This window comes from Chelonia mydas, chromosome 1 (assembly GCF_015237465.2).
Source record: "Chelonia mydas isolate rCheMyd1 chromosome 1, rCheMyd1.pri.v2, whole genome shotgun sequence".
Taxonomy (NCBI): Eukaryota; Metazoa; Chordata; order Testudines; family Cheloniidae; genus Chelonia; species Chelonia mydas.
This window is the reverse complement of record NC_057849.1, coordinates 153,328,959-153,352,978: the sequence shown is the minus strand read 5'-3', so window position 1 is coordinate 153,352,978 and position 24,020 is coordinate 153,328,959. Positions and strand designations below refer to the sequence as shown.

The following is a 24,020-nucleotide window of genomic DNA, read 5'->3' as shown; positions in this document are numbered from 1 at the left end:
GGATGTGTACAATGTGAAAATATTGATTTCGTTAACGTGATGAAATTATGAAAGAGAAAACCTAAGGTGAATATTAGGAAAAACTTACTGGCAGATAGATTAATTGGGTTGTAAAGCAACCTTTCAAGAGAAAAGGTGGAAGATGTCAAATGTTTAAAACTTGATTGGATAATGCATTCATAAATTTACACAAGTGAGCATTCTTGCAGTAGCATGGGGCGTGTTTAGACTACCTAACAGGTCTCCTTCATCACTCACACCTATGATCCGTACAAACCAAAATGTAACATTTCCTCCCGTTTGTAACAATGGTGCTATATTCGCAAAGAGAAGTTGCTGCCAACCCCATCAACTATTTTTCAATACTGGGCTGACACATAGTGGTCTCCTTCATAAATCTGGTGAAACACAGGAAAAAGTTCCACCTTACTGACTCCTGCTATTCAAATCTTGTTTCATTACTCTGTTTACAGTACCAGTTAATTCATCACTGGGTCTACATACAGGATTTAATTATGTATAACGCAAAGAAATCCTAGGTAGCATGAAATTATATTCTGCATACCAGCTAGGTATTTTAAATAGTTCTTGAAAAAGTGTCAGAACACAACCCTTAGCAAATTTAGGGGTATTTTTATTTGTTTCTCTTTTGTTTACAGTGGCTTCTTTCCGGATTCTATAGAGATGCAACAATGTTTTTGGAAAAGATGGGGAAAACTCCAAATGACTAATGAAATACTCTTTCAACAAACCCGAAAAAGAGGTTTTACAGAAGTATCTTGTTGTCCCCCTTTGGAGTACTAATCTCTGCTCCTTTCTTTCACTCCTCTCCTTCTTTCTGCCTTGTAGATACAGCTGCAGCTGCTTCTACAATTGTCACAGTTTGATGAACTCGGTTTTAGGGGAGAAATATTCTTCCTAGCTAAATAGTAACAATTTTGCCTTTCTAGGCCTTGTGGAATTCTCCTCATGAGAAACTGCTACATTACATAGTGAATTTAGTTGGAAATATTCCCACTAAAAACTAGGTTAAGACAGTTCACTGTCATAGATCACCTAAGCCAAGTTTCCAGAAGTGAAAAGCTTGTATCTAGATTCAGGGTATCACCAGTTAGATTCTTAAGTAAATGCATACAACAGCCTGAGGGTATAGTAAGTTAAATGATTTTGATCCTGATTCATGCTCTGCAACCACTTCGTGCTAGCCAGGCTGGTGCACAGAGGCTGCAAACACCCACGCGTTCTGGCACTTTTGGAGATTATCACTAACATTGTAGGCTTCTGCAGGAACGCAGTGTAGGGCCAGCTTTTGGGGTGTGCGGGGGAAGGGAGGAGGCATGACTGGGCCATTCTTACATCCTGGTAGTACCCTGGGTGCTGCAAAGCTCATAGGACCTCTGAGGGCTGCCATAGCCTTAGCTGGAGGCCAAACTGGTGAAGCAGCATTTGCATAAATTAGAAGTGATTCTGGTGCAAGGAATGAGTGAGAACAGCTTACACGCTCACCCCTACTTTAGGTAGCCCTTGGATGGTCGTGGAGTGGGGATGTAGGCTGTTTAAAATCAATCCCTGCACCAGAATTACTTCTAATTTATGCAAATACACCTTTCTGCCCTCTTCTCTTGTCCTCCTTCCCACCCTCCATTTGATAGTTTATTCACCTATTGAATGATGTCTGAATCCCAGAGTGGGAGCTCTCTGGGGTAGTGTCTGCCAGGGTTATACATCTGCACAGTGCCTAACACAATGGGGCCCTGACAAGGTCCTCAGGCACCAAGGCAATTGAAATAAATTCCCTTCAAAATCTCAGGAGCAGTGCAGATGCTGGGCCTGATTCTCCTTTGCCTTGCACCTTGTGTTGTCACTGTATGCCCACTTCAGGGTTACCAGCTCATACATTGTGCGTGGCAGCACCAGCACATCCCCCCACAGCCCAGCTGAGAGGCATTCAGCAGCAGGACTATGGTGACTGCTGTGCGTTACCTCCCCCCGCCAGCGAGGGTGCTACCTGCTCTGCAAGCTGCTTCTCTGGCCCATTATCGGGGATCTCCGCTGGTGCACAGCGAGATGAGCCACTGCAAGAGTTGAGTTGGTGGCATCAGCCTGGTGTAGGGGTGGAATGCTGGCTCCAGCAAACACCAGGCATCTTCTCCTGTCTCCTCTTCTTCCCACCCAGCACCCTATGCAATCACCACTAGCCATTGCCATACATACAGGCTACCTCTCTGCACTTCCACCCAGCTTCCACAAGTACACCACCACCACCACCAGGCACACATTTTCTCCCCCTCATGCACTCCCTACAACCCAGCTGCCCCAGGCACCCCCTTACCGAGCCCACCATCCTAATCCTTCACTTTAGCTCCCTGGGCACCCCCTCATTCAGGCCATCACCCTAACCTCTCACTCAGATGTTCCAGGCACTCCTCCAGCCATCCAGTGGCTCTTGGCACTTCTCACCATGAATCTGACTGAAAACAAGAAGCCATATAATTTAATCATTTGCACTCTATAAAGTGGCAGAGATATTTATTATTCTCCATCCACAACGCTCCTCTCTTAGCTTTTCATTGTCGCAGGAGCATTGCAATACACTTTTGAATGATAAGAACATAGAACCTCATCCCAGTAGGTGGTGCTGCTGAGCTGCACAAAATCTCTCTGCTCATCCTTCCTTTAAAAAAAAAAGAAAAAAAAAGGATTATGCCAAAGTAAAAACATGGTTGTTAGAGAGAGATCCAAGGCACAAAGGGGCTGGATAAAGCTATTTTCAAGGTCTTAGCTGCTGTATAGTTTGAGAAACTACTCTGCAACATTGCATTTCTTTAGTTAATTTGCAAGAGCATTTGTGAATGTAGGTTCTGAAAAGGTTTATTATCTATTATTATTTTATTGTGTAAAATATCAGAGAGGAAGGTGGAACTAGAGGATTTTCCAGTTCCAAATGGACACTGCCAAGGTTCAGTATATTAGATCTACACTAAGATGCATAGCTTCCGCTGGCTGGTGGGGTACAGATTGTGCCATTCCCTCCCTTCATTCTGCCTGCCTGCTTCACTCTTACAAGGTTTATTCTTCTGAGCTTCAGTCTACTGAAATCCGTTTGAGGAGGTATCATGGCTGTAGGGATAACTGCACCTTAGACCCTGTCTGGCTCTTTTGACGGCACTGCTTAGGTGACAGACCTGGCTTCCTGCACATTACCCTGGGTGGAACCACACAGTCCAACCACCCTCACTCAGAGAGGATCTCTGGGCTGCAGCCGGGGGCCCTGGTTGCCAACCGAGTCAATAATGTAAGCCCAACGTGGCTCTGGCACCAGTACTCATTTCATAGTTCATAGATTCTGAGGGACCACTGTGATCATCTAGTCTGACCTGCAGAATAACCCACGCATAAACTTCTCCAGATAATTCCTAGAGCAGATCTTTTAGAAGAACGTCCAACCTTGATTGAAAAATTGCCAGAGATGGAGACTCCACCATGACCCTTGGTAAATTGTTCCAGTAGTTAGTTACCCTCCCTGTTAAAAATTGACGCCTTATTTTTCAGTCTGAATTTGTCTAGCTTCAACTTCCAGCCACTGGATCATGTTATACCTTTTTCTGCTAGATTGAAGACTCCATTTTCAAATATTTGTTTACCAATATAGGTACTTAGAGACTGTAATCAAGTCCTGTCCCCCCATCCCATTGTTAAGTTAAATAGATTGAGCTCCTGGAGTCTATCACTATAAAGGCATGTTTTCTAATACTTCAATCATTCTTGTGGCTCTTCTCCCAACCCTCTCCAATTTACCATGTCTGTTTATCATGTCCATTTAGGATGTCTGTTCTGCTCTTTACAGCCAGATTTGTTGACCTATAGGCAGTACAGGTACTTACATCAGAGAAAGAACTGCAGATAAGTCAATGGTATTACAACTAGCATTGTTAGATTATGACAGTTTAAGTTGCAAAAAAAGGAAACTTCCAATGGCATACTTAAGTATTGTACCACCAGGGCCAGTCTGAGGGAAAATGGTGCCCTGGGAAAATTTGTATTTTGGTGCCCCCCCATCACCCTTAGCCCCCAGAGGCTCTCCGCACCTAACCTCCAGGCCCCAATGTCTCCCCCCAGTGCTTAGTTTGTATTGAAAGAAGTGTAAGCCCTCAGCATCAGCTCAAATTAAGCACTGGCAGGGTGGTCTGATAGCAGCAGTTGCTGGCTTGGTGCCCAGCTCTGAGGGCAATGCCACTGTCAGCAGCAGCGCAGAAGTAAGGGTGGCGTGGTATATGGTGTATTGCCACCCTTACTTCTGCTCTGCTGCGGTGGCTTGTGGTACCTGGTGCTTGGCCTGCAGCTCAAGGTGGGCTTTGCGCTGTTACAAAGGGGTGCATCTTGCCAGAGCCCACAGCCCTCCTGCAGCTCTCTGGCCACGCTTGCCTCACCAGGGGCTCTGTTTAAGATTTTGGGGAGAGAAGGAGGGCAACTTTAACCATGATTCCAGCTTCAGCAACTTAAGCAACTGAAAACTCTAGGGTTTTTTTTGAAGATAATAACTTAGGAGCACTGTATCTAATTCCTCTAAAAATAAAGAAACAAAAATATAGAAACTCCAATTGAAGTAATATTTTAAGTTTTTATATGTAAATTTAGAATAACCAGGTGATGATACAGCAAGATAATTCAAGGTTTGGGATTGAGACTATCAGTTCTGGAGCTTAAACACAGAAATCAGAAACACACGTTTGATACTCCTGGGGCCATTCTGCGCCAAAAAATTAAATTCTGTGCACAATATTTTAAAATTCTGCAAGTTTCATTTGTCAATAAATAAATCCAGAGGCTCCAGCATGGCAGTAGGGAGCATAGGCCACTGGCTGCATGAAGGTGGGAAATCACGCTGCAGCCTCCTTTCCCTCCCCCACCCCGCCCAGAGACACAGACTCAGCGGTGAGGCTGCACATGATCTGACACAGCACAAGGCCTAAGCCTGCCCAGAAAAACCCTGGGGCCCTGCCCCTCTGTGCCAGGCACATCAGGTGTGGGGCAGGCAGGCTCAACGAGGCAGGATCCAAGTGTAGAGGGTCTCAGTGTGCGGGAATCCAGGTGTGGGGTGAGAAGATTCTGTGTGGGACAATCTGGGTGAAGGCAGTTCAGTGGGAGGGTCTAGTTGTGTGGGGGATCTGGATGCACAGAGGCTCATTGGTGGGGTTCCAGGTGCAGGGGAAATGGGACTCTGCTGGAGCTTTCAGGTGAAGGTGGGGAGGGATAGCTCAGTGGTTTGAGCATTGGTCTGCTAAACCCAGGGTTGAGTTCAATCCTTGAGGGGGCCATTTAGGGATCTGGAGAGTTGGGGATTGGTCCTGCTTTGAGCAGGGGGTTGGACGAGATGACCTCCTGAGGTCCCTTCCAACCTTGATATTCTGTGAAGGTGGCTGGGGCTCAGCAGAGCAGTCTGGCTGCTGGGGGGAGTGGGGCTTGGTGGGGTGAGGGTCTTGGTGAAGCTAGTTGGGGGTCAGTGGTGTGGGGGTCTCAATGTGGAGGCTCAGGGTGGTGCACAAGGTGAGGCATCGGGAGGGGTTGAGTGTAGGGAACTCAGTGGAGGTTGGTCTGGGTGCATGGATGGGGGCCCAGAGGCAGGGGGGTCTGGGTGTAGGGGTGGGAGTCTGGAGGCAGGGGGTCTGGGTGCATGGAGGCTCCAGATGCAGGGGTTGAGGTTCAGTGGGGTGGGATTCGGATATGGAGGGCTGGGGGGGTTCTGGATTTACCGGGTGAGGCTTGGCTGGGGTGTATGGTGGTTGTGTGGAAGGGGAAGCAGCTCCCCATACAGTGCCCCACAGCTGAGGAGCGATGGAAGCAGGGGAGTATGCTGAGCTTCCTGTAACTGGGGGAAGTTTCTAGGGGTGGGTCTGACACAGCCCTAGCCACTCCTTTGAAGGGGAAGAGGAAGTCCCGCCCTCTCCTGCCACCAACCCAGATGGGACTAGCAGCTGATCCCGGCTCAGGTTAGGAGCAACTGACTGGGGTGTCCCCAGCCCTGCAATGATTTACCTCTCCGCCGGCTGCTCCGGGTGCCTGAAACAATGTACCTTCACAGCTTGGGAGTGATGTGTGACTGCTTTTGCAGCTTCCCTTTGCTTCCCTGCCAGAAAGTAATTTTTATGCAGGGAAGCAAAGAAATCTGCAGGGGACATGAATTCTGCACAAGTGCACTGGTATAGAATTCCCCCAGGAGTAGTTTGATACATTGTACACAATCTTTAGTACAGATAAATAAAAAATAAAATCTGCTTATTTTCTCTAACAGACATAAGAATGGCCATACTGGGTCAGACCAAAGGTCCATCCATCCCAGTATCCTGTCTACGGACAGTGGCCAATGCCAGGTGCCCCAGAGGGAGTGAACCTAACAGGTAATGATCAAGTCATCTCTCTCCTGCCATCCATCTCCACCCTCTGACAAACAGAGGCTAGGGACACCATTCCTTACCCATCCTGGCTAATAGCCATTAATGGACTTAACCTCCATGAATTTATCCAGTTCTCTCTTAAACCCTGTTATAGTCCTAGCCTTCACAACCTCCTCAGGCAAGGAGTTCCACAGGTTGACTGTGCGCTGAGTGAAGAACTTCCTTTTATTTGTTTTAAACCTGTTACCCATTAATTTCATTTGGTGGCCCCTAGTTCTTATATTATGGGAACAAGTAAATAACTTTTCCTTATTCACTTTCTTCACACCACTCATGATTTTATAGACCTCTATCTTATCCCCCCTTAGTCTCCTCTTTTCCAAGCTGAAAAGTCCTAGCCTCTTCAATCTCTCCTCATATTGGACCCATTCCAAACCCCTAATCGTTTTAGAGTAGCAGCTGTGTTAGTCTGTATCGGCAAACAGAACAGGAGTACTTGTGGCACCTTAGAGACTAACAAATGTATTTGAGCATAAGCTTACTTACTATATTTTCCATTCCATGCACCTGATGCAGTGGGCTGTAGCCCACAAAAGCTTATGCTCAAATTTGTTAGTCTCTGGGTGCCACAAGTACTCCTGTTCTTCTTTTTCAAATAATTTTAGTTGCCCTTTTCTGAACCTTTTCTAATGCCAGTATCTTTTTTGAGATGAGGGGATCACATCTGCATGCAGTATTCAAGATGTGGGCGTACCATGGATTTATATAAGGGCAATAAGATATTCTCCGTCTTATTCTCTCTCCCTTTTTAAATGATTCCTAACATCCTGTTTGCTTTTTTGACTGCCGCTGCACACTGCGTGGACGTCTTCAGAGAACTATCCACGATGACTCCAAGATCTTTCTCCTGATTAGTTGTAGCTAAATTAGCCCTCATCATATTGTATGTATAGTTGGGGTTATTTTTTCCAATGTGCATTACTTTACATTTATCCACATTACATTTCATTTGCCATTTTGTTGCCCAATCACTTAGTTTTTGAAGTTCTTCACAGTCTGCTTTGGTCTTAACTATCTTGAGCAGTTTAGTATCATCTGCAAACAGGATCACCTCTAGAGCCCTTCTTAAATATTGGCGTTACATTAGCTATCTTCCAGTCATTGGGTACAGTAGCTAATTTAAAGGACAGGTTACAAACCATAGTTAATAGTTCCGCAATTTCACATTTGACACACTCTAGGTTACTGCCATTATCTACTCTATTTTAGTCAATTGTTTTTCACTCCACTGAAAGCATATTTACTTAATTTTAACATATGTGATTAAGGCTTTTTCTTTTATTAGGAAAGGGAATTTATTTTTTTAATTATTGTGGCATTTATGTTTACTGATCAGTCAAGTACATGTCTCACTAACATTTGACTCCATTGTTGCTATTAGTATCCTACTTGGAACAACATTTTCATATTAATTTTAAGTTATTTTACAGATATTACTAAAATACAATTTGAAAATAAACAACCTTCGTCTGCACAGTGTCTAAAGTTATGTGTTTAGCTAAATTTTTGTAAACTGGCACTGCTAAGGTGAGTACAAGCTAAATTTACATTCTACTATTTGATTGTACCACTTTAAATAATGAATGACAAAACACAATGGGGTAATAAAAGTAATAATGATAATTACTCCAGTCAGGACAGGTGAGGCATTTTAGCACTCACTACGAAAATATTTAAATTTAAGCATAAGAGAGAAATAGAATTATGAAATGCACAGACCAGTCAAAAAACCTAAAATAACAGCAATGTAACCCTTAAAAAAACTGAAAGAATACAATTACAGAGAACATATGTGCCTTTGCATTCCAACAGGAAGTTCCGAGAAGTAAAAACAACGTTAACACAAGTGTGTGTTGGGGGGTGAATATGTGTGTTGGGGAAGTGTGTGAGAGAGTGAGTGTGTGTGTGTGTTGGGGAAGTGTGTGAGAGAGTGTGTGTGTGTGTGTGTACACAGCTGCATGGACAGACTTCTGTCCAGGAGCATGCGAGCCACTTGCACGCACTAGCATGCCGAGGGACAGCTGATGGTGAGCCTGGTGCCCACCCCACGGGGGGCAGTACAGCCACTCCGGAGGAGCTACCCAAGCTGGGTGCTGGCTTCTGTGAGCAATGGCCTGACATGCTGCTGCTTTCGCTGCTGCGGTTCCTGGCCTGGTCGCTGGCCATGGACCTGCTGGTCTCACTCTTTGTCGCTAGATCCCTGCAACTCCATGGATATCTGCTTTATATCCACAGATATCTGCATCTGCAGATACAAATTTTGTATCCGAGCCGGGCTCTACCCATTGATGGCTGTGCTGGAGGAAAAGATTCTTGGATTGGAGCAGCAAATTGAAATTGAGACTCAGAGAAGCTGAAAAGTTCCTAGAGAGCCAGGTCCAGGAAACATCAGTACCCCAGATTCAAGGAAGAAAGGAGCTGGTCACCAATGAGTTAGAAAGAGAGGACATCAGAGAGGGAGATGGGGCTGTATAAATTTCATGGCCTCTATCTCATTAGAAGAAGAACCAATCTCCTTGGGGACAGGCTGGCTAGAGTAGTCAGGAGGGTTAATAACAAAAAGGGATGGTAAAAAGAGGGAAGGTATGAGCATTCATTTAGCAAAAATCAAGATGTTGAGAACAAAATTATTCAAGGAACCTGTAGTGAGGTGGTATGGTTCCCCGTACAAGTCCCTCCGGACACCAGAGTGGGCGGAGCCAGGGAGCTCTGAGCCCACCCCACAGAGGGTCAGGCATTGCCCCTGAAGTATAAAGGCCCGACCGGCCTGCGGTAAAACCCAGGGGCTGGCCCGACCTACCCCATGCCAGCTACCCAGAGGAGTTGCCAACCCTGCCCTGCGCCAGCTACCAGGAGGAGTTGCCAAGTCTACCCCTGGCCAGCTATCCCGAGGAACCCATTGTGCTGGACCCCCCTGAGGACACCACCCTGACCCAGGTACTTCAAGAGGGGGAGTCAGGAAGTAGCCTGGGGGCAGCTGACGCTAGTCTGGCTGCAGCACTGCCAGAACCCATGTCAGTGTCTTGTGGCCAGGATCCCAACTGACGCAGCAGTGGGTCTTCTGCCGCTGCTAGGGCCCTGGGCTGGGACGCAGTGGAGTGGGAGGGCCTGCGTCTCCCCTTCCCCGCAACTCATGGGTGGCAGTCTCCCCCCTTCCCAGGACCTTTGGAACCTAGGGCCTGGGCCTACTGTTTATATACTGTTGTTGCTCAGCCCCTGCCTGAGGGCCTGAACACGTGACTCACCATTGCCCAGTCCTGACCTAGGGCCTGGGCATATGGTGTTATATCTACCTTCACAAAGGCCACAGAGGATGACTTCTGTGGCTGGACTAATTCCCCGCAAGACCTATTCCCCAATTTAGTGAGGCGGTTTGGTTCCCCGCTGCCCCAGAGAGATGAGCCCCAGCTAACCTCTCTTCATGCCCTTTGGTTCTGTAGACAAGAAATTCCTGAATTGCCTAAACAATGGGGAGTCCTTGTGACACCTTAGAGACTAACAAATTTTATTTGGGCATAAGCTTTCGTGGGCTATAACCCACTTCATTAGATACATAGAGTGAAATATATAGTAGGCAGGTATAAATATACAGCACATGAAAAGATGGGAGTTGCCTTACCAAGTGGGGGGTCAGTGCTAACTAGGCCAATTCAATCAGGGTGGATGTGGCCCATTCCCAACAGTTGACAAGAAGCTGTGAGTATCAACAGAGGGAAAACTACTTTTTGTAGTGACCCAACCACTCCCAGTCTTTATTCAGGCCTAATTTGATGGTGTCAAGTTTGCAAATTAATTCCAGCTCTGCAGTTTCTCATTGAAGTCTGTTTTTGAAGTTTTTTGTTGAAGAATGGCCACTTTTAAGTCTGTTATTGAGTGTCCAGGGATATTGAAGTGCTCTACTACTGGTTTTTGAATGTTACAATTCTTGATGTCTGATTTGTGTCCATTTATTCTTTTGTGTAGAGACTGTCTGGTTTGGCCAATATACATGGCAGAGGGGCATTGCTGGCACATGATGGCATATATCACATTCTGTTACTTTCTTTGTTGGGCCTGTTCTGTAGTAGGTGACTTCTGGGTACCCTTCTGGCTCTGTCAATCTTTCTTCACCAGGCCTAGACAGCATCTCAGCTGAGGTTTTTAAAGATGATGGAATAATGCTCCAGCTAAACTTTGCCAACTCCTTGACAAAATCTGGACCTGCGAAGAAATTCTACCTGACTTTAAGAAGGCCAGCATTGTTACAATATTCAAGAAAGGGGAGAAATCTTTGTACGGGAACTACAGAGGTATTGCTCTCCTCTCCATTGCAGGGAAGGTTCTTGCCCAGATCCTACTAAACTGCCTCCTTCCCCTTGCTGAGGAACTCCTCCCTGAATCACAGTGCGGCTTCAGGCCATCCCAGGCACAACTGACATGATCTTCATGACATGACAGATTCAGGAGAAGTGCAGAGAGAAACACCAGGAACTGTTCATGGCATTCATCCATCTAACCAAGGCCTTTGACTCTATCAATCATGATGCTCTATGGAAGGTGATGTGTAGGTTTGGCTGTCCACAGAAATTCATTTCCATCATCTGACTACTCCATGGTAAGATGACTGCCACCATTTTGTGCAACGGCTCAGAGAACGAACCATTCACCATTCGCACTGGTGTCAAGCAGGGCTGTGTCATTGCTCCAACACTCTTCTCCATTTACCTTGCTGTGATCCTGATTCTCATTTGCGACCGCCTTCTTGACTGAATCGGGATTGCATATCGTATGGATGGCCAATTCCTCAATCTTCGATGTCTGCAAACAAAATCTAAGATCATGAGAATTGGCATCACTGACCTACAGTATGCAGATGACTGTGTCATTCTTCCACACCCAGAGGCTGACCTGCAAAGCACCCTAAATCTTTTGCAGATGCCTATCACAGCCTGGGTGTCTCGCTCTCAACATTGGAAAAACCAAGGTACTCTACCAGCCCTCACCTGCACAAACTACTCTTTGTACTCCACAAATCATCATCAGTGGAGAACCCCTGGAAAATGTGGACCATTTTCTGTGTCTTGGCAGCCACCTCTCCCAAACAGCCAGCATTGACACAGAAATTGAATACAGGATCCGCTGTGCCAGCACAACTTTTGGAAGACTACTCAAACAAGTCTTCAATTATAGGGATCTACAAACAGGTACCAAGATCTTGGTTTACAAGGCAGTTGTCATCCGCACCCTTCTCTATGGGTGTGAGACCTGGGTAACCTACAGACGCCATCTCAAGCGGCTGGAGTGGTTCCCGCAGCGCTGCCTCAAGAGGATACTCAGGATTAGCTGGGAAGATCGACATACTAACATCAGCGTTCTCTCTGCAGCCAACTTCCGCAGTATAGAAGTGCAGGTCATGAAACACCAACTCCGCTGGGCTGGCCACTGTGTACGTATGCCTGACACGCGCTTCCCAAAGCAAGTACTGTTCTCTCAAGTCAGGGAAGAAGGGCTCACAGAGGGCAGCTGAAGCATTTCAAAGACATACTGAAAGTACATCTTAAAAAGGGAGGCATCAACCCAACAAACTGGGAGGACTTGGCACAGAACAGAACACAGTGGCACCACACCATACACCAAGCCACAGCTCACTTTGAGGAGAACAGATGTGCTCATGAGACAGAGAAGCAACAAAGGAGGAAAGAAAGGGCATAACAGTACAGTCAACAACTATGTCTCCTCCAAGATTACACCTGTCACTTCTGTGGGAAAGCCTGCAGGGCAAGAATTAGGCTCCTCAGCCACTTAAAAACTCACCAGTGAATCCCCTTGGCAGACTTCCATCATCATATCGAGTGATAGCTGAAGAAGAAGAAAAGTATCTACACGTGGAACAAAAAGATGATGGGACTTAGACTCCGAAGTCACATTGGTGTTGAAAATTTTACCCTGCAACTTCAAAGGGAAATCAGAAAACCCTTGTGTTAGGAATTGGAACATCATCAGCTGGGTTGTATCTTGATCTGGATTCTGAAAATTGAGTTGATCCTTTCTTCAGACTCGGAGACTAGAATTGTTGGTACTATATATGTGACAATCGGGAGAGTTCAATGACACTTGCACAAGACCTGTTTTCCAAAATAGGTCTTGTTTGGAACTCTGTAACTTAAATTGCTGACATTCTGTTCTTTGATTTATTACATTTTAAGTGCAGCATTATTATGGACAATTGTGGTAGTTTCTTTTAATAAAAGTATACATGTGTGGTACCAGAAAATCCTAATCCTAGGAAAAATTGATTTTTAAAAATGAGTGGCAATGATTTACAGTAGACCCAATGTTTTATTATTGAAGAGCATCACTTTTGAATTAAGGAATTAACTTCAGTTTTACTTCAAATGACACCAATGAAAATAATAATTTGGAAAATGTGGTTTCCTGAGACCATTAGAATTAGTCCATCCCTCAGGATCTGATCTGCCAAAGAAAACTTATTTTAATTGTGTAAGAGTCTGACTTGCTTCTATTGACTATTTTTAACCTTTTCTTTTAATAGGAAGCTACAATAAAATGATCACCTATATTATTCAGAGATTAAGCTGTATTCCTTTTCCTCAAAAGTGAAATAAAAGCATTACCGCAAACACAGAGTATGGTATTTCCAGTAATTTATCAAATGTCTCGCTAGCAGTTACTTAAATCTTAACACCCACCACACACAGCTCATTTCAAGCAACAATGTGATTTCCCTAGGATTGCATTGAATTCATATCTGTGCTTGCATGTAAATTTAAGAGTAAACAATAACCTAAAATGATGTGAATTAGTCACATGTTCTTACTATAAAGTTGTTCTACCATTTTGTCTGTATCTTTCATAAACCTGAGATATCTCCTGCATTGCTCTGGTTCTTTCCAGGAGTTTGTTAGTGGGTTCCTCTTCCCAGAACGCAAAGATTTTTTTTGTGTCTACTCTGCAGCTATAGGTTAGAGGACAGTTGTTCATTCTTGTTGCCCTGATTGCAATAAGCTCTTTCCTCTGGGCCTGAATCTCTAGATTTGGATTAGAAAACCATACAATTTGTGACTCAGACTAAACACCGAGTTGAATCTGTGTAGCTAAAGGTGTGCTGTTAAAGTACAACTCTAAGGTGCCGCAAGTACTCCTTTTTCTTTTTGCGGATACAGACTAACACGGCTGCTACTCTGAAACAACTCTTGACATTGGTTTAGATCTGGCTTGTATTAGTTTAATTTGCTTTTGCAAATTAAAGGTTGCCACTTAATAGCCTCCTGGAGAGCTAAGCAAGTGGAGTTATATGGAAGCTCAGAGAATATCTTCTGCACCTTATGTAATTCAGTTTCACTCTAATTAAAACTAACTTGTTGTTTTTACAGCTGAACTCTTAGTGAATATTGCTTTGCCATTCTTCAGTACTGCTATCCCTCAGAATTTGGCCCCAGGTTGCATGTATGCAGTAATTGGTCTGAGTTTCAGAAGGCAATGTAGTCAGAGACATTTATCTTTCTAAGTAACATTTTTGTACTTTTTTTTGTACCTATAATTACTTTTTATTATCCCAAACTTCTCTAGGCAACTGGAAACCAGGCTATTCTAGATGCAATTTTGAAAAATACAAACTCTAAAACTTTAACTGACACAACAATTTACTATGCATTCGATATCTGCAGCATTTCGAGTGTCGCAGAATCCTCCTTTACTGAATTTTATTCAGCATAACTAATGCTTGTGTCACATACATAGTCCCATCCCCATCAGTCATACTGATGTAATCAATTTTGGAAAGCATGGGAGTGCTACAGAAAAAAGAACTTTGTCAAACCAAGCGTAAGAAAGCAAATTTAAAAGTGGTGCTCAATCTAGAGTATTAAATCCATAAAGATTTCTTACATCACAGTTATTGGCTTTTTGAGATTACCCCAGTGGAACTCTGATAAAGCAGTGGATGTTGACTGGTGATTTTTGGCATGCCTGAGTTAAAAGAGCAATGTCACATAATTTATTTAGGTTAATACATTGTTGGTGGGGAAACTGTAAGCATTAAGTAATGATCCCTGATTCTTTGTTTATACAACAAAGCATTACATATTACACACTAAACAGATATGTCTTATGGTATGCATAGAATCATAGAATATAAGGGTTGGAAAGGACCTCAGGAGGTCATCTAGTCCAACCCCCTGCTCCAAGCAGGACCAGTCCCCAATTTTTGCACCACATCCCACATGGCCCCCCAAGGATTGAACTTACAACCCTGTATTTAGCAGGCCAATGCTCAAACCACTGAGCTATCCCTCCCCCCTGTGTTGTATACTGCTTGTTATATACTGTATCAAACTGATATTATTCACTGGGAATACTGTTGTTTTTATTGTCTCCATATCAGTGCAAAGCATAAGACATGCTAAATGACAAGGTTCAGGCTTCTAGAAGTATTACATACAAGATACCCACCTCCAAAAAGGTTGTGGTGATTAATTACTTAATATTTTTAGGACACTATGCCTATATCACATGCTAGCAGGTGAGGGCTTTTGGGACTGAATATTTTAAGACTTAGGCATAGTATTTTAGGACTGTAATGTGGAGGTGGACCTTCATATTTTCTCTCAAAGCTTTGGTGGTTTTCCAGAGCGCATACTAATTAGAGAAAGTAGAAGATCTAGGGATATACTAGTGAAACAGGTGAAAATGATTCTAGTGATAATTGAAAGCTAATTAGTATCCTTACTCAGCAATTGGCCAGCAGATAATGTGAAGCTTATTAACAGAGAGACTGAAAAAATAACAATGCTTTTTGGTTTGGAGTCACAGAACTTGCCAGAGGTAGACTGCTCTAACACTACTGCAAAGCCTGATACAATTCTTTACTTTGATTATATTTTCTCCTAACTTAGGCCAAAGAGCTTGAATAAAGAAATATTCTAATTAAATACATGCATACATAGAAGAAAAAGGGGAAAATCCTGTATGTTCAAAAACTAAAGAGTCACTGTATCTGTCAGTGAACATTTTCAACTACATCTCAGCATGTTAAAATACGCAGTGTTGCCGACTCTCATCAGACTTGTGACATTTCAGTGCTCTTCTTAAAGCCTCAGCTGCTGGAATCATGTGATTGTGAGAATCTCCACTTACATTTTTTTTTAAATGAAAGTTTCTAGCTCTCTTGGCTGCAGAGTAAAGCTTGAACATGTGAAATCTAAAGACACAAAACCAAAAGACAAATAAAGACCCAAAATGTCTTATTTTAAAAAAGTTGACTGTGTTAGAGCTAGTCTCATGATTTTGATGGGGGCACATGAGTCATGATTTTTGCCTTTTGAGGAATTGGTAAACAAGGGACTGATTTTTTTCTCAGACCAGTTTTACATTGAGGTAATACCTTTGGCTTCAGTGAGGTTATTTCTGCCCTGCCCTGGTGTAAGTGAGAGAAGTGGGCTAAAAGTATCCAGCTGCAGAAAGGAGACAGATTGATTGCTTGTAGCTAATCAGCGTAGTGACACTGTATCTTATACACTTAACCTCTACTGCTGGACTGACTGGCTAATGTAATAGCATGTTGAAAAACTCAGGGCCACAATACTTGTGAAGAGCTTCAAGGAATTTTGCTGCCAAGAGACTGATACTTTTGTGCGCTACTTAAGTATTTCAAAACTTAGAAGTAAAAATGAATAGTGAAGCTGATCCATTCTGTTAACACGTCAATTGTTTCTTACACAAACCAGAATGGCCATTAGAAAGGAGATCCAGCTATATGTTTATAGGTAGGGGTTTTTTTTTAAGCTTATTGGTGAAGACTTTAAAAAGTGATTAGTGGTTTTTCCGTGTGCAACTTGAGATGCCATAAAGAAGCCTGACTTAGAGTGTGGGTGCTCAGCATTTTCTGAAAATTGGACGCATCAAGTTGTCTCAAGTTGGGCACTCAGTCACTTGTCTCTTCTGAAACTTCTGGCTGTAGGTCTCGCATTTATGTTGGCCCTTTATTGAGGTGACATGACAAATCATAAATTATGCACGATGTAGTTTATCTTTCTTCTTGTACGTGATTAAAATGCCACGAGAATGTAACCTAAGTAAATCTTACTGAGCAGCACTGTTTGAAACTCTTTCAGTTTTCAGTCTCTCTCTTTATCAGGCAACAGATATTCTCATCTGTTACAGGAAACGAATAAGGCATACTATTACCACAGGCAGTTTCCTTCCCTGGCATGCGCATGCTTTACTAATACAGAGGAGAAATCCAAAAAAATTAGCGGTGACTAAGCTGCACCACCTACTGTGACCTAATATAGCATCTTACTGGATATTAACATTTATCTGGGACTGGCTTAACCAGTCAGATGAGGAAATAAGGCAATTTAAACAAACAGCCCCCCTCCAACCCCGAAAAAACCAACCAAACAGGGGGGAAAAAACCCAGACCAGACTGAGCAGACTCAACCATATGGTAATTGCCACCACACAAGAGATCTAAACTTGGTTTCCAAGCCCATCCTCTCAATCCCCAGGCTGACAGGTGTCTCAAAAGCCAGAGAGAGGGCACCTTCTCTTGCGCTTAAATAACCCCCTCTGGATGAAGCATGAAGTGGCACAGAAAGATCCTAAAATGTGCTAAATCTCAACACTACAGTAATGGAGGTCTTTGGTAAAAGAGGAGAAATGGTGGATTTGGGGAGTCCCTTTTGTTGCTGACTTTGGTACATGCAGGTGTATTTGGTTTGGGCTAAGCTGACTTGTCCGTTTCAATGCTTGACCCTTGATTTGTCTTGTAACATGGCTGGCAAGTGTGGGCTTTAACCATAAGGGAAAAAGCCGTCTTCAGTTCTGCTGATGACTAGGGGTATGCATGGTTCCTATATAAAGTGGCACACAGTAGTTTTATGCAGTAAGTATACACAAATATGCATGTACTTGGTAAGCTTTCCTGATCACGGGTGGAGGAATGATGTGGGTTTCTGTTTAAGTGAAGATAGTTAGGGTGACTCCGCTTTTTATTAAACATTTATATGACACTTGAACATTTCATGGTGTCTCTGTGCCAGAGCTTACTTGTGCCATCTTTTAATTTTTAAACTTTAGTAATGAGTATTTTGAAAGGGGTTATTGAACAGATCTATTTCTTTAGTTAAGATAACTAATAAAATTTATTTCTCATGTGTGTCTGTCTTTGCCTCCCGTTATACACTACACTTACATTAACAATGTGATTTAAAATGCATGAGGTAAGTTTTCTAGACCCTAATTGCTGAGTTTCTGTGGACTCACAACTAGCCCAGCTAGTTTCATCTTCATGTGCGTGTACTAGTTTGTTGGAGACATTTGGTCATTGTGTTCTTTCACCGCGGATTGTTTACTAAACAAATAGACCAAAGAGTCTTTCAAATTTTAAAAGCCACCAGCTCTGAAATGGTTTAATAGAGAATTTGAGACAGATGCCACAGCAATGAATAGGCAATCTTTGGAACTCATGGCTGCAATACATTACTTGGAAGAATATCTGGACAAGATTAATAAAATTAGACCATTATCAGGGAAGAATAGCATCAACATTTGTACTGTAGTAGCTTGGGTAAAATTCCAAGGGTTTTCAATTCAGAGGCTTCAGGGTTTAAAGTGATCACCAGTTAGGGTCAGAAGAAAATATTCTCCTCCTTCCTCTGCCTACCCTTTGGTACAGTTTTGAAAATTAGGTACACTATGGTAGTGTTCTGCCTTCTTGGGAAATATCTGGTAGTGGCAAACGTCTGGGACAGGATACCAAATCACCATGGGCCATTGGTCTGTTCTGGTATGGCAACTCCTATTTCCTATGTTCCCTCTTTTCCACTGTTCTAGGTATCTAGGTCTCTACTAACCCCAAGATATTAAAAATGGCACACAGGAAAATAATACAGGTTTTATATCAAAAGGGAGAGATCTGAAATGAGGAATTTAGCCAAGTTGAATATTATAGACCCATTTGCTAAATCCTGGATGGGATGGAAGTGGAAGAAGAAGACGACAATGAAATAAGTTTATGGGACCCGTCAATCTCCCAAGATTTTTGGGAACAATAACAGTGGGAACAAAAGTGGTGTGACAGAGACTGAATTGCCTCCAGAAAATTAAAAAAAAAAAAGAGAGAGCTGTCCCTGAACATTCACTGATTCCTTACAGCTAAACCTTTTTGTTCTATGCTGCTCTAGAGTGTGGTTGAAAATGTATGTAAAAGAAATTTAATCAAAAAGCATTGAATTATTCCATTACCCTAACCTTGCTAGCTGAGGAGTTATGTTGGAGAAGTAAAATTGAGACACTTCAAATCTCAAGCAAAATAGAACCATATGTAAAAAACCTCTTCCACTGTGGTTATTTTATATGGATTATCTGATTTGCACTCTTTAAGATTTCTGGATTCTTTTCTGGTGAGTCTAAATAGTAGGGATTGGGTATGTGGTAACAACCTCTTCCAGCAGAGAATAATCACTCTCTTTAGATATATACCAATATATTCATTTTCCTGTAGGAAAATGGTTTATCTTGATATTTTTTCATCAAGGCTAAATGGGAGGAAACAAACTGAGCCTGTCTTAGCTGATGTTCAGAACTCATTGAAGCCTGCATACCAGACGTGGGGAATTTATTAAATGCTATTTGTGGGGTATATGCTGTATATGTAGGTTTCCTGAATATCCACTGCCAAAAGCAGTTTAGGTTGGAGAACTTTATTTCAAAGACCTTTTCTCTCTCATTTTTAAAATGGATATGTATTCTGTAGCGGTATTAGTTTGTAACTTTAGTTTGTGTTTCAAAGATTATACTAGTACTCATTCTGCCGGGAAAGCTTGTTTTGTTAGTGATTCCATCATAAACCTTTTTTCCCCCAGATGTTATGAATTTAGTCTATGGTGAAACTCACTGGGCATGATTTCACTGGATGTGTTACTTATTTTTTAAAATAAAAATTATTGGTGTGTTTGTTTGTCATTTGATTGGAACTGTAACAATGAATGGGCCTATTTTCCTAAGAAGTTGAAGAATCTCTAGGAAACTTTCTTTAAACTCATAACACTAAAAGATCATCAAGCATATGAACAAAAATGTCGATGTGATTATTAAACATTATCAACTTTGGCTATTTTTTGAAAGTTATACAGGTATTGTGTTAAGTAACTGTAAATATTGCTATAACTGCATTGCTATAATTATCTCCATAGTTTTTCCTCAAATGGGAGATTCAATACTGGTTTATATTTGGTGAGATTTTTAGCATCAAGATATGATTCCTTGTGTACAGGCCTCAACAGTATCTCCTCAAGAACACCTGGCACCTTGCCTTTGGAAAATTTCCACCAAACCAGGTCTGCACCTCTAGCCTTCCCCACCCTAGAGAGTTCAATACAGCGTGGTTGTCATTCAGAAGCACCTCCAATTCTTCCAAAATTCCATATATTGTTAGATTTTTAGTACCAGAAGAGATCCTTAGAGCATCTAGTCTGACTTCCTGTGTAACACAGGCCACAGAATTTCACCCAGTTATCCCTGAACTGATCCCAATAACTAGTGTTTGACAAAGCCAAGACTGTTGGGTTTCAGTGAGCAACAATGGCCAAGACTAAGTCTGTCATCTTGATTTTGACTTCAGACTTAGATATGTAAAAGGTCCACAGTTAATATGAAAATGAAGCAGCATATAATAATTCTTTCTAAACTGATGATCTATTTTCCTACTAGAAACCCTGCTAAAAGCACTCTTTGGCAAAGAATGAAATAATTCTGGTAATGAATTTGATTTCAGAAAATTACCTGGTGTGGTATTAATAAAAAATTACTAATTTTGTTCCTGGGCAGTTTAATACAGTATAAAGAAGTTATATCCCTGTTTACCAGCCAATTTAATATATCCTATATAATCCGTAAATACACTGAAAAACTAAAGCACTAGTATCGCAAAGAGTTACATATGTGCTTAACTTTACACAGATGAGCAGTCCCACTGGCGTTTAAATCTGTTTCCTACTCTAAAAGAACGATTCAATATAACAGATAATCTCATAGAACCTACTTGTTTGTTTCCAGGGTGGTTTTCAGTTTTTCAATAGCTGTATTAGATGTGCTTGAGTACCTTTTTACAGCTGCTTGTAAGAAATCCAATAATTCCAATGTTCCTGCGGAAATAGGTAAGAAGTTTTGAACCGGGGTGGGAATGAGGGGAATGGAGGGGACTAACACTAAAAAATCAAAACTGCTCATGCAAAAACTGCAGTTAAAAGCAAATTCTGTAATTTACAGTAATACTATAATCCAGACAATCTGCATTTGTAGAGTAGAAGGGGGAGACTGAAAACTATACTGTCTGAAAAGCTTAAATAGCCAATAAAATAGTCATTGGCAATGATATATTACAATTGCTCTAGCCAAAAATAAAAGGGATGGGGCAATTTGTATAATTAAAGTTCTCATGGAAATTGTCTGATTTTACAATCCCACCAATGCTTCGCAGTACTGGCCTAATAATTAAAAATTGCTTTGGCTTTCACTGTAATTATAATGATTTGGTTTTAGTGTGCATATCTTAAGTAGGCCTGTATGATTCCATTGGAATCAGCAAATTAACTAGACCATTTAATTGTTGCCACAATTCCTGTAGCCATGTAAACACAGTTGGACAGACATTTTCAATGTTTGTTGGAGACCTATTAAAACAAGGGGCTACTCTGACTTTTGGAAACATCAAAAGAATGAATGCTGTGATTTATCACTTTTCATATTTTCAAATGGTAGTAAAATCAGGAAGACAGAGGAGTAAAGAATAATAGAAGGTAAAGAATATAGTATTGGGGGAATGGAGATGTCTAATTAAAGTGGTTCTGCAGAGCAAATTTATTGAAGAAGAATGCTTGAAGCCTAATCTAGATGTGGAACACTAAGGCTAAATAGGCTATTGTTCTGGGATATCTCCCTTTTTGTCATTGTTGCATGTCTAGTCATTGGTCAACCAACAATTTTGATGAATAACAGTATACTTGAGAACAACTTAGCGAATCAGTTCCTAAGGATACTAGGTGGAGACAAAAAGAAAATAAATCCCATGATTGTATGATCTGAAGGTGAAAGAGGTTGTACTCATAGTTACGAAACATTGGAATTCCCACCACTTTTTAACTGGCAGTAAAACAGGTGGTTTTGGCAACTACAAAAAATAATTCAGTTTAAGATGTGCTGAATAATTATTTAAGTATCTCTTTCAAAGCAACTACCATTCTTTAATTTTATATGAAAGAAGAACTTTTTATCCTCTGGCAACTCCTTTTTGAATGTTACATTTTCCACTGGTTTCCCATTTAGAAGTTTTCAGGTCCTTGTTCGACTAAATGTTTGTTTCTGGTTTCCTTCTTTAGCTTTTCATCCGTGCTTTTGCTTCACTGCCATTACCTTCCTTACTTTCTCAATCACCACCTTAGCTTTTTTTCAGCCCAGAATTCTCTATCATCTGCCTTTTGTATAGCTAGGTATGGAATTGCTGTGTACAGTAGAGCTGATTTTGTTGTTTGGAAGGAAACATTGTAGCTAGTTTATTGGGTAGCTTATTTTCTCCCCCGCTAATTAATCAAACGTTAACACCAACTTTTGTAATGAACATATACTAAGTAGGTACATGTACTGTTGAGTGACTTCAAATACATCTGCCTGAGTATCAATTGTTGGGCTGAGAGTCACTCTGCTTGAGCGGCTTCCAGTGAGAAGTCCTATGTTTGGCAAAAATCCCCTTAACAAGACCAAATATTTGACTTGCTTTTCTCATTTGCAGACAAAGACTTTGAGATCACCTGCTCTAAATGGACCTTTAAAAACAAAAGCACAAAGAAGTGAAGTCACTAGACCACAGTTGCAGAGTAGGAATTCGAACCAAGGTCTCCTGAGTCCCTGTCTAGTGTATTTCTCAGCTTTGGTGATCTACTCAAAATTTGGAAAGCCACAGGCATTGTTTTTAAATTACTGCCACATAACAAATTAAAATTACACAAACAAGCAACAAATTATATTCACTATGTAGGAACCTAGAAACCAATGAGCACAGCCAGACTTAGCAAGATCTCCTTATTTTATGCTTAATTAGATCAAATTCAGAAACACCCCTATGACTACCTGTGGTTTGAGTAAAATCTCCCCACTGTGGGAGTAATATGTGAAATGTAAAAGAACAGATCCTCTTGTGATTTCATTCATGTATGGTAAATGGCCACATACTTTGGGCCAAATTCAGCAAGGAGGAGAGGCCCTGAGACTCTTTGTAACAACCAAAAGGAGGACTTGTGGCACCTTAGAGACTAACCAATTTATTTGAGCATGAGCTTTCGTGAGCTACAGCTCACTTCATCGAAAGCTCATGCTCAAATAAATTGGTTAGTCTCTAAGGTGCCACAAGTCCTCCTTTTCTTTTTGCGAATACAGACTAACACGGCTGTTACTCTGAAACCTGTAACAACCAAATTACTTGCAATCTTTTTTTTTATAAGATTGCAGATTTGGTTGATAAAGGTAATAGTGCTGATGTAATATACTTCGACTTCTGTAGGGCGTTTGATTTGGTACTGCACAATATTCTAAAAAAACTAGAATTTAATAAAATTAACATGGCACACATTAAATGGATTAATTGCTAGATCTCAAAATGTAATTGTAAATCAGGAATCATCCTCAAATGGGTGAGTTTCTAGTGGGGTCCCACAGGGATCAGTTCTTCACCCTATGCTAATTAACTTTTTTATCAGTGACCTAGAGGAAAACATAAAATCATCATGAATAAAGTTTGCAGATGACACAAAAATTGGGGTAGTGGTAAATAAAGAAGAGGATGGGGCACTGATAGGAGTGATCTGGATCACTTGATAAACTGTGTGAAAGCAGACAATATGCATTTTAATATGGCTAAATGTAAATGTAAACATCTAGGAACTAAGGATGTAGGCCATACTTACAGGATGGGAGACTTTATCCGGAGAAGCAGTGACTCTGAAAAAGGTTTGTGGGTGGGGGTGAATAATCAGCTGAACATGAGGTCCTAGTGCAACGCTGTGGCCAAAAAGGCTAATACGATTCTTGGATGCAGAGCCAAGGGAATCTCGAGTAGGAGTAGACAGATTATTTTACCTCTGTATTTGGCACTGGTGTAACCACTGCTGGAATACTGGGTCCAGTTCTGGTGCTCACAATTCAAGAAGGATGATGATAAATTGGAGAAGGTTCAGAGAAGATCCACAAGAATGATTAAAGGTTGAGAAACCATGTTTTCAGTGGCAAACTCAGGGAGGTCAGTCTATTTAGTGTAACGCAGAAAAGATTTAAGGGGTGACTTGATTACACACTTCAAGTACCTACATGGGAAGAAATATTTAACAATGAGTTATTCAGTCTAGCAGAGAAAGGTATGACATGATCCAATGGCTGGAAGTCGAAGCTAGACAAATTCAGATTGGAAATAAGGCGTAAATTTTTAATAGTGAAGGTATTAACCACTTGAACAGTTTACCAAGGGTTGTGGTGTATTGTCTATTTCTGGCCATTTAAAAATTAAGATTGCAT

General features: G+C 41.8%; 1 long non-coding RNA gene across 1 annotated transcript; it reads right to left on the bottom strand.

Annotated features, from left to right (window-relative positions):
• Window positions 1-2,220: 2,220 nt before the first annotated feature.
• On the bottom strand, window positions 2,221-23,619 carry LOC119565226. The gene is made up of 3 exons (XR_005223868.1): window positions 23,589-23,619; window positions 20,500-20,602; window positions 2,221-2,674 (listed from the first exon to the last, which is right to left on the bottom strand). It is a non-coding gene; the product is annotated as an uncharacterized LOC119565226 (long non-coding RNA).
• Window positions 23,620-24,020: the final 401 nt, after the last annotated feature.